The 9,490-nt window shown below is 38.3% G+C and overlaps 1 long non-coding RNA gene across 1 annotated transcript; it reads right to left on the reverse strand.

Annotated features, from left to right (window-relative positions):
* Positions 1-513: 513 nt before the first annotated feature.
* LOC107029175 lies at positions 514-9,153 on the reverse strand. The gene is made up of 2 exons (XR_001457946.2): positions 7,966-9,153; positions 514-935 (listed from the first exon to the last, which is right to left on the reverse strand). It is a non-coding gene; the product is annotated as an uncharacterized LOC107029175 (long non-coding RNA).
* Between the last annotated feature and the right edge of the window lie 337 nt (positions 9,154-9,490).

Raw genomic sequence — 9,490 nt, forward strand, 5'->3', positions numbered from 1 at the left:
AAAGATTTCATCAATTTCTATCGTTAGGTCTGTCACAATTACTTATTACCCCCCACACACACATATTCATTCTTAGAGAACTATAAGTCAAATTCCAACAGTCACAACCTCTAATATATTAATTAGAAAATAGCGGGGGTAGAAACCCCAATTTCTTAACTTATCTTCCTATATTTTTGTCATCAGTGGAACAATGCTCATAAAGTTAACTAAATCAATAATTGTTAGACAACCATAAATTTACAAATAATTTCGGAACACATCATTCACTCTAATCATTATGATCTGATCCAATAATACAATTACATTATCAAAACTAATTATCTACTACGATTTTTAGACACTAATGATTGCCTCTGCAATAATTATCACCAGATGATGTTGTGTCGAAGGAAAATGGTTCACTAGCCACATTAGTTTGCAACAAAAAAAAATGTGGTATCTAGTTATCTATAAAAAGAAAATAGCAGTAACCTATATGAAATAACACAAATTAAATAATAGAAGTCAGTATTAAGAATGACAAACAATGGAGGAAAGTATATATCATAGTGAAGTAGCAAGATCCTTAAAGGTGTATGTGGAAATTAAAATGCAACATTTAATTAAACATGACCCAAATATATTACAATTCAAAGTTGGAAGGGCTGAGAACAATTTATAAAATTGGTCAAGTCACTAACACAAGCTCACTCTAATGTTAAGGATTAGATATCACAATATGCTACCATTGTCTAGAATTGTTGTGTATATGAGCGTCCAAAAAATCTGAAAGAAATGATTTAATTGATCTCATCAATGTTGAAGCTAATCCAATTGAAGAGAAGTTACTCACCTCATGTGTCAATTGTACTACCACCATTTACTGCAGAACACATTGTGTAAACTTCAATTTTTTAGAACCAAGAAGGTCGATCTTTGAGGATCATAACAATCTGTAAAATATTTTAGTTAGAAAAAAAAAGCAATATCATCTACAATCATAACAGGACCAAAAAGAACAACGGGGCTGCACTAATATTTCTACATTAACTTTCCACAATTGTTTGCCTTTATTGGTTCTAAACTAGCAAGACCACATGCTTGAGCTGCCCTCCACTAAAACAGTATGAGATGGAAAAATTCCCACTAAATCTAGGCTAGGCTGATTATAGAATGAGAATATTATCTTTTAGACGTATGGTCAATGATACAAATGGAAATAGTGAAATTTTAAACGTAAAAAATGCAAATTATTATACTTTTCAGAACACAATCAAGTATGCAACATACAGACTTTGAAATCATAAGGCAATAAGTTGTTAGAAAAGTTTATCATTTGATTCTGAATATATAGTGCAGGCGAACGAATTCCTATTAAATTTTTCTCTTTTCATGTATATCCTCACATACTTCCTCTAATCTTTAAATCTTGAGTAGTGCTAGCTTATTAAACACACAAAAACCTTGAACATTGTCAAACTTATCAGTATAAACAATGTATCGACCCTATCCGCTTCCAACTCTGGAATGGAGAGAAATAATGACCGAGGATAATATGTAATTGTGATGCCATGATCGGTCAGAGAGACCTTCTTGAAACAAGAACAAAAAATTGTCAAAGTTAGAAAAAGAAATAGACATCGCCCATTAGCAATGGGTATAGACATTGAAATATTTACCTGCACCATAAAATTAGTTAAGTATCCACAAAGATTCCAAAAAAGTAAAGATAAATTAATAACTTAAACCCTAACTTCAAAAAAAAAAAGAAACAAATGAAGATAAAATCCAAAAATGACCCTACTGATAATACCTCTTTTCAATCCAACCATTTAATTAAAGATAATATTCATATTTTGTTGAGTTTAGCACTAACATTCTTGATAAAGAACAAAAACAAGGGATGATGTTCAAGAAGAATGGAGAGACAGTGCAATCAGTCTTAAGTGAAATGAAAACGAGAAGATGTATCTTCTAGAAGGACAAATGGAATCATCTCATCCCTTGGATCGGAAAGTGTTGGTAGAAATCCTAGACCTACACCTACATAGGATTCTTTGTACAGAATATAGGATTAGTTATTCTTTGTTTTTACTTAGACAAATAACATTTAGCCAACTGTATAATTTGTTCTTTTCTTTCTCTGCATTGCTGTGTATATACGTTGTCTTACAATGAAGAAATACAAGGAAAATTTCTCAATATTCTCTTCAGTTTTTAAATGGTATCAGCGCCATAAGATAATTCTTAATTCTATTCCTCTTCATCCCTTTCTTTTCTTCCTTCTTGTTTGATTCAAAATGCCCAAAACTGAAGAAACTCCCATTGCTCCTACGATTTCTCCTACAGTCGTGGTTTTTGGATCTTCAACTATGGATTCTACTGATCCATTTTTCTTCATCCCTTCCACTCTTTTGGCATGACCCTCGTCAACACTTTCTTTGATGGTCATGGTTTTGCAGGATCGGAAAGAGCTCTCCTCATTGCACTCTCAGCCAAGAATAAGCTTGGTTTCGTAGTTACTTGGGGACCTTACAAGTCATCTACTCATGATGGTTACAAGTACTTTCTAATTATTGTAGATGATTGTAATAGATGTACTTGGACTTATCTTCTTTCCACAAAGAGTAATGATTTTTCTCTTTTCATGTGTATCCCCACATACTTCCTCTAATCTTTAAATCTTGAGTGGTGTTAGCTTATTAAACAGGCAAAACATTGAATATTCTCAAACTTATCTGTACAAACAATGTATCGATCCTATAAGCTTCCTGCTCTGGAATGGAAAGAAATAATGACCGTGGCTAATATGTAATTGTGATGCCATGATCGGTCAGAGAGACCTTCTTGAAACGAGAACAAAAAATTGTCATAGTTAGAAAAAGAAATAGACACCACCCATTAGCAATGGGTATGGACATTGCAATATTTACGTGCGCCATAAAATTAGTTAAGTTTCCATAAAGATTCTAAAAAATTAAAAATAAATTAATAACTTAAACCCTAACTTCAAAAAAAAAAGATGAGGATAAAATCCACAAATGACCCTACTGATGATACCTCATTTCAATCCAACCATTTAATTAAGGATAATATTTATATTTTGTTGAGTTTAGCACTAACATTGTTGATAAAGAACAAAAACAAGGGATCATGTTCAAGAAGAATGGAGAGGCAGTGGAATCAATCTTAAGTGAAATGAAGACCAGAAGATGTATCTTCTAGAAGGATAGATGGCATCATCTCATCCCTTGGATCGGAAAGTGTTGGCATAAATCTTAGCCCTACACCTACATAGGATTCTTTGTACAGAATATAGGATTAGTTATTCTTTGTTTTTACTTAGACAAATAACATTTAGACAGCTGTATAGTTTGTTCTTTTCTTCTCTATTTTGTTGTACATATACGTTGTCTTACAGTGAAGAAATACAAGGAAAATTTCTCAATATTCTCTTCAGTTTTTACATGGTATTAGAGCCATAAGGTAATTCTTAATTCTATTCCTCTTCATTCCTTTTGTTTCTTCCTTCTTGTTTGATTCAAAATGACCAATGTTGGGAATTAAACACACAACACACACAAATAATCTAGAGAAAAGAGAAACAGAACACAAACGGGACACACAAGAATTTAACGTGGTTCGGTTTCCCTACTCCACGACTGTAACAGGAGGATTTTATTTCACTTGTGCTACCCTAGAATTACAAATACAAGGATCATATTTATAGGAAAGCCAAATGGTTAACCTAGGGTTTCAGTAATGGGTCGGGCCGGCTCACAAGCCTCCACAAAGCCCAACAATCTCCCACTTGGAGGCTTGAAGAATTTCAACTGTCATCCACTTAGAACACTTGTATGTCTAGTAATCTTTTTCAACTCTCTCCTGCTACAGCGGCCTTCTCATCAGTCAACTGAAAGGCCCGTTGAAGCTCCCCGAAGCTTCAACACATCAGTCACGGCTGAAACTGCCCTTGACTCGTCCTCGGTCCCTACCGGCTCCCACTTGAGACACGAACTGCCGGATCCTAGAACTCCCTGAGAACAAACACTCTCCATACTCAGCAAGAAATTTTCTGGAGACGTATCAACAGCTGGAATACTGGTTCTCTTGACCCACTGTCTTCTAGGAGCCTTGGCTGAAGCACGGCCGGTGCTCCCACTGCCACGAACGCCTCTGACTGGTCTTCCTGAACCTTTCCTTGCTCGTTCATCCTGAATCTGACCTGTGGCTCTGGGTTTCTTTCTTGCAAAGACAACCTTCTTCTGCCCACGAGATTCTGTGAACCGGACTTTGTTTTTCTTCTGAACTGGGACGGTCACTCCCTCAGACGGTAATCCGACAATATACAACGATCCTCTTTTTGTTCCACGAGCCATGACAAGATTGCCCCTCACGACCTTCCACTGCCCATTTCCGAACTTCACATGATGTCCCTGTTCATCCAACTGCCTAACAGAAATCAAACTTTTCGTCAAGCTTGGAACAACTCTGACATCCTTCAAGGTCCAGAAACCGACTGGCGTCTTCAGCACCATGTCACCCATGCCCGTAACATCAAGAGCTCTATCGTCTGCAAGCCTTACCTTTCCAAAGTCTCCAATAACCAGATTCTGCAATGCTTCACTGCTGTGGGTAGCGTGAAAAGAAGCACCAGAATCCATGACCCAGGAATCCACATTGCTCTCCGCGCAACAGATAAACAAATCCTCGTTGACGCTGTCTTCTGCAATGTTGACTTGTTTGTCTTTCTGGCATTGATTCCTGAAATGCCCCACCTCCTTGCAGTTCCAACATGTTACACCTGAGCCATCCCGAGCCTTTGACTGACTCCTTCTTCGGTTCCTGCTCCCACTACCTCTGTTATTTCCTCTGCCTCTGACGACGTTTAGCATATCACCTGATGATTCTCCAGAACTCCTTCTTCTGACATCCTCGCCAAGAACGAGATCACGAATCTTCTCAAAGGTGAATCCATTAGGTCCCACTGAACTGGCAACTGCTGTAACCGTTCCGGACCAACTGTCAGGCAATGATGATAACAGTAGTAAAGCTTGAACTTCATCATCGAACTTAATGCCAACTGACAAAAGTCTGGCTAAGATCGAATTCAATGAGTTGATGTGCTCGGTAACTGAACTGCCTTCCTTCATCTTTGTGTTCACCAACTCTCTAATCAGAAAAATTTTGTTTGCTGCAGATGGCTTCTCGTACATGTTAGACAAGGCTTCCAAGATGCCTTTCGCTGTCTTCTCCTTAAGAATGTTGAACGCAACATTCTTGGTCAACGAGAGTCGGATAACTGACATAGCTTTCCGATCCAAAACTGCCCACTCTGCATCAGACAATTTTCCTTGCTTGTCACCCAACACTACGTCCAAATCTTTCTGAACCAGCAAATCTTCAATCTGCATCTTCCACCAACTGAAATCTGTACCATCGAACTTCTCAATTCGGAACTTCCCATCTTCTGCCATCTCAAAGGACTTCGGCAATTCCCTTAACGGCGTCTACAGACAGCGGGCGGCGATTTGGACGATGCTCACGATCTGGACGCTCGCGGCTGGATCTGAGGCTCCTCGACGCGGCGGCCACTGGAACGGCGCGACGGACAGCACACGGACGACGGCTGTTCGCACCCTGCGCGGTTCTCCTAGCCGGCTGCTGCTTGAGGTTACCCACACGGTAACGGCGGCTACTCCTCCCTGCACACAGTTCTTCACACAAGAACCCTAGGTGACAATTTCTCACAGTTTGTGTTACAATGTTGTTGAAACCTCGCTCTGATACCAATTGTTGGGAATTAAACACACAACACACACAAATAATCTAGAGAAAAGAGAAACAGAACACAAACGGGACACACAAGAATTTAACGTGGTTCGGTTTCCCTACTCCACGACTGTAACAGGAGGATTTTATTTCACTTGTGCTACCCTAGAATTACAAATACAAGGATCATATTTATAGGAAAACCAAATGGTTAACCTAGGGTTTCAGTAATGGGTCAGGCCGGCTCACAAGCCTCCACAAAGCCCAACAACCAAAACTGAAGAAATCCCATTGCTCTTACAATTTCTCCTACAGTCGTGGTTTTTGGATCTTCAACTGTGGATTCTAATGATCCATTTTTTCTTCATCCCTTTGACTCTCCTGGCATAACCCTCGTCAACACTTTCTTTGATGGTCATGGTTTTGCAGGATCGGAAAGAGCTCTCTTCATTGCACTCTCAGCCAAGAATAAGCTTGGTTTCGTAGGTACTTGGGGACCTTACAGTTATAAGTCATCTACTCATGATGGTTACAAGTAGTTTCTAACTATTGTGGATGATTGTAATAGGTGTACTTGGGCTTATCTTCTTTCCACAAAGATTAATCCTTTGTTTATGTTCAAAAATTTTCTTTCTTTAGTTGATAGGCAATTCAATAGCAAAGTTAAGGTTATCAAATTAGATAATGCTCTAGATTTGGTGAGTGGTACTTTCAGCTCTGAGTTTCTTGCTTCACAGGGGATAATTCGCCAAACTTCTTGCATTGGAACACCTCAACAAAATGGCATTGTTGAGAGGAAACATAGACATCTTTTGAAAACTTCTAGGTCTCTTCTACATCAGTCTAAGTTGCATATATGTTATTGGGGTGAATGCCTTCTTATTTCTACTTCTTTTATAAATAGATTCCCTGCTTCTGTTCTTTAAGGTGTGACACCATATGAAGTTATTTTTGGAAAGCCTCCTTCCTATGATTTTCTCAAAACCTTTGGTTGCCTATGTTTTGCATCCACTCCTTCATAAAATAGGCCCAAGTTTGCTCCTCGATCCACTTTCCATGTTTTCATTGGATACCCGCAAGGAAAGAAGGGTTATAAACTCCTAGAGCTATCTATTAGAAAAATATTTATCTCTAGATATGTCTCCTTTCATGAGTCTATATTTCCCTTTTATTCTAATTCTTCCAATCATCCTCCATTTCCCTCTTCTTCTGTTTCCTCACACCCATTTGATGGTAGTATTCTTCCCAATTCTCAGCCTATTCCTCCTCATTCTACTCCTTCCTTACCACCTGTTGAACCTATCATCCCTACTACTGATTTTGTTTCCCATGACAATCCCTCATCCTCTATTATTTCTCCTGCCCCTAGGAGATCATCTAGGAACAATAAATCATCTAGTTATTTAGATGATTACTTCTGCAATTCTTTTATCCTAACTGGTCTCTCTTCACATTTTCTTGATCATCTTGTTCATCAACCTTGCATGTCTATGCTCATTCTATTCTTAATCAACATGTTATTGAGTCTATTTCTAACATTAGTGACCACTTAGTTTTTCTCAGGAAACTCAATATCCTGGTTGGAAATAAGCCATGACATCAGAATTTGATGCCTTAGAGGCTAATCAGACTTGGACAGTTATTGAACTTCCTATGGGTAAGAGAGTTGTTCATTGTAAGGGGGTTTACAAGGTAAAGCATCACTCAGATGGGACTGTGGAAAGACTCAAAGCTCGTTTAGTGGTCCGAGGGGATACTCAGTGTGAAGGAAAAGATTTAAATGAAACTTACTCCCCTATAGTCAAAATGACCCCTATCAGGTGTCTACTTGTTGTTGTTGCAAGAAAGGTTGGGTTTTGACTCAACAATGCGTTTTTGCATGGAAACTTACAGGAGGAAGTGTTTATAAAGTTCCCTCCTTGTATGCCTAATAATAACCCACCTCATGTCCTCAAGCTTAACAAATCTTTGTATGGATTACGACAAGCCTCTCGAGAATGGTATTCTCATCTCATAGATGTTTTAAATTTCAAGGGTTTTAGTTCTTCCCTAAATGACTATAGTCTATTTTTTAAACAAGTGGGCAATTTTATTTTAATAGTCGCCGTTTGTGTCGACGTCATCATTCTCACTGTTAACAATCCTCCAGAGCTTGAACAGTTGAAACATTTCTTGAATGAGGAATTTAAGTTAAGGATTTGGGAGACTTACATTATTTCCTTGGATTGGAGGTTCTTCAGGAACCTCAAGATATCATCCCCTGTCAATGAAAGTTCACCCTTGATTTGCTATCTGAATATGACTGTGACTACCTTCGTGCTGCTTCTTCTCCTTAGGATTCTTTTTGTAAGCTATCTTCTGATTCTGGTGAACCCATTGCTGACCCTTTTACTTGCACACGACTTGTGGGTAAATTGAATTATTTGACCCATACTCGACCATACCTTTGTTTCATTGTTCAACATCTTTTCCAATTTTTTCAGCTTCATTGTCTTCCTCATTTCACTGCTGCCCTTCGTGTTGTTCACTATCTCCATCGATCCCTTGCTCAAGGTATGATCTTATCTTCAAATCCTTCCTCTTCTTGCCTTTGTGATGCCTATTGGGCATCTTGTATTGACACTCGTCGCTCTATAAGTGGTTTCTTCATCAGCATTGGGGGGTTCTCCCATCTCCTGGAAGTCTAAAAATCAAATCTCTGTCTCTTTGTCCTTAGCGAAGCAGAATACCATTCAATTCTGCGACTTGTCACCGAATTGACCTGGCTTCACCGTCTTCTCTCGGATCTTTCTGTCTCACCTGTCATTCACATCGCCCGCAATCCTGTTTTCCACAAACAGACCAAACATGTCGAACTTGACTGTCACTTCATCCGTCAAAAGTTCTCCGTCGGCTTGATTTTTCTTAAACTTTTTCCCTTCATCTTCTCAGCTCGCCGACATTTTTACTTAACCCTTGTCTACTCCTTCTCACTCTCGTTGTCTTTGCAAGTTGGGTCTCTCTTTGGTCCTCTCCAACTTGAAGGGGATGTTGAGTTTAGCACTAACATTGTTGATAAAGAACAAACAAGGAATGATGTTCAAGAAGAATGGAGAGGCGGTGGAATAAGTTTCAAGTGAAATAAAGACAAGAAGATGTATATCTTTTAGAAGGACAGATGACATCATCTCAACCCTTGGATCGAAAAGTGTAGGCATAAATCCTAGCCTTACACATGCATAGGATTCTTTGTACAATATATAGGATTAGTTATTATATGATGTTACTCAGACAAATAACATTTAGCCAGCTGTATAGTTTGTTATTTTCTTTCTCTGCGTTGTTGTATATATATGTTGTCTTACAGTGAAGAAATACAAGGAAAATTTCTCAATATTCTCTTCGGTTTTTACATATTTTGCCTCATAATGTAATAGAAAACATGAGGAACAACTTAAATGCAAAACGAGTACGGTAGACTGATGCCATCACCGACAGCAAAATCAACGGTCTAACAAACTCATGTCAGAGCTTCATACACATCGATGCCATCAGTGGCAGAGTTGATGACGTCAAATTCAGATTTCAAGACATTCTAATCATGACAATGTCGGAGAGCACAAATTTTAGAAGAAATTAGTTGAGTTTTTAATCAGAGCCTTTTTTGGAAAAAAAATTATAATCTAAAGACATTCTAGAACTATTCAAAGTTAAAAGAAAAACTCAAGTTGATTTACAGATTGAAAATGCATGAAAC

The sequence above is a fragment of the Solanum pennellii genome, chromosome 9 (genome assembly GCF_001406875.1).
Source record: "Solanum pennellii chromosome 9, SPENNV200".
Lineage (NCBI taxonomy): Eukaryota > Viridiplantae > Streptophyta > Magnoliopsida > Solanales > Solanaceae > Solanum > Solanum pennellii.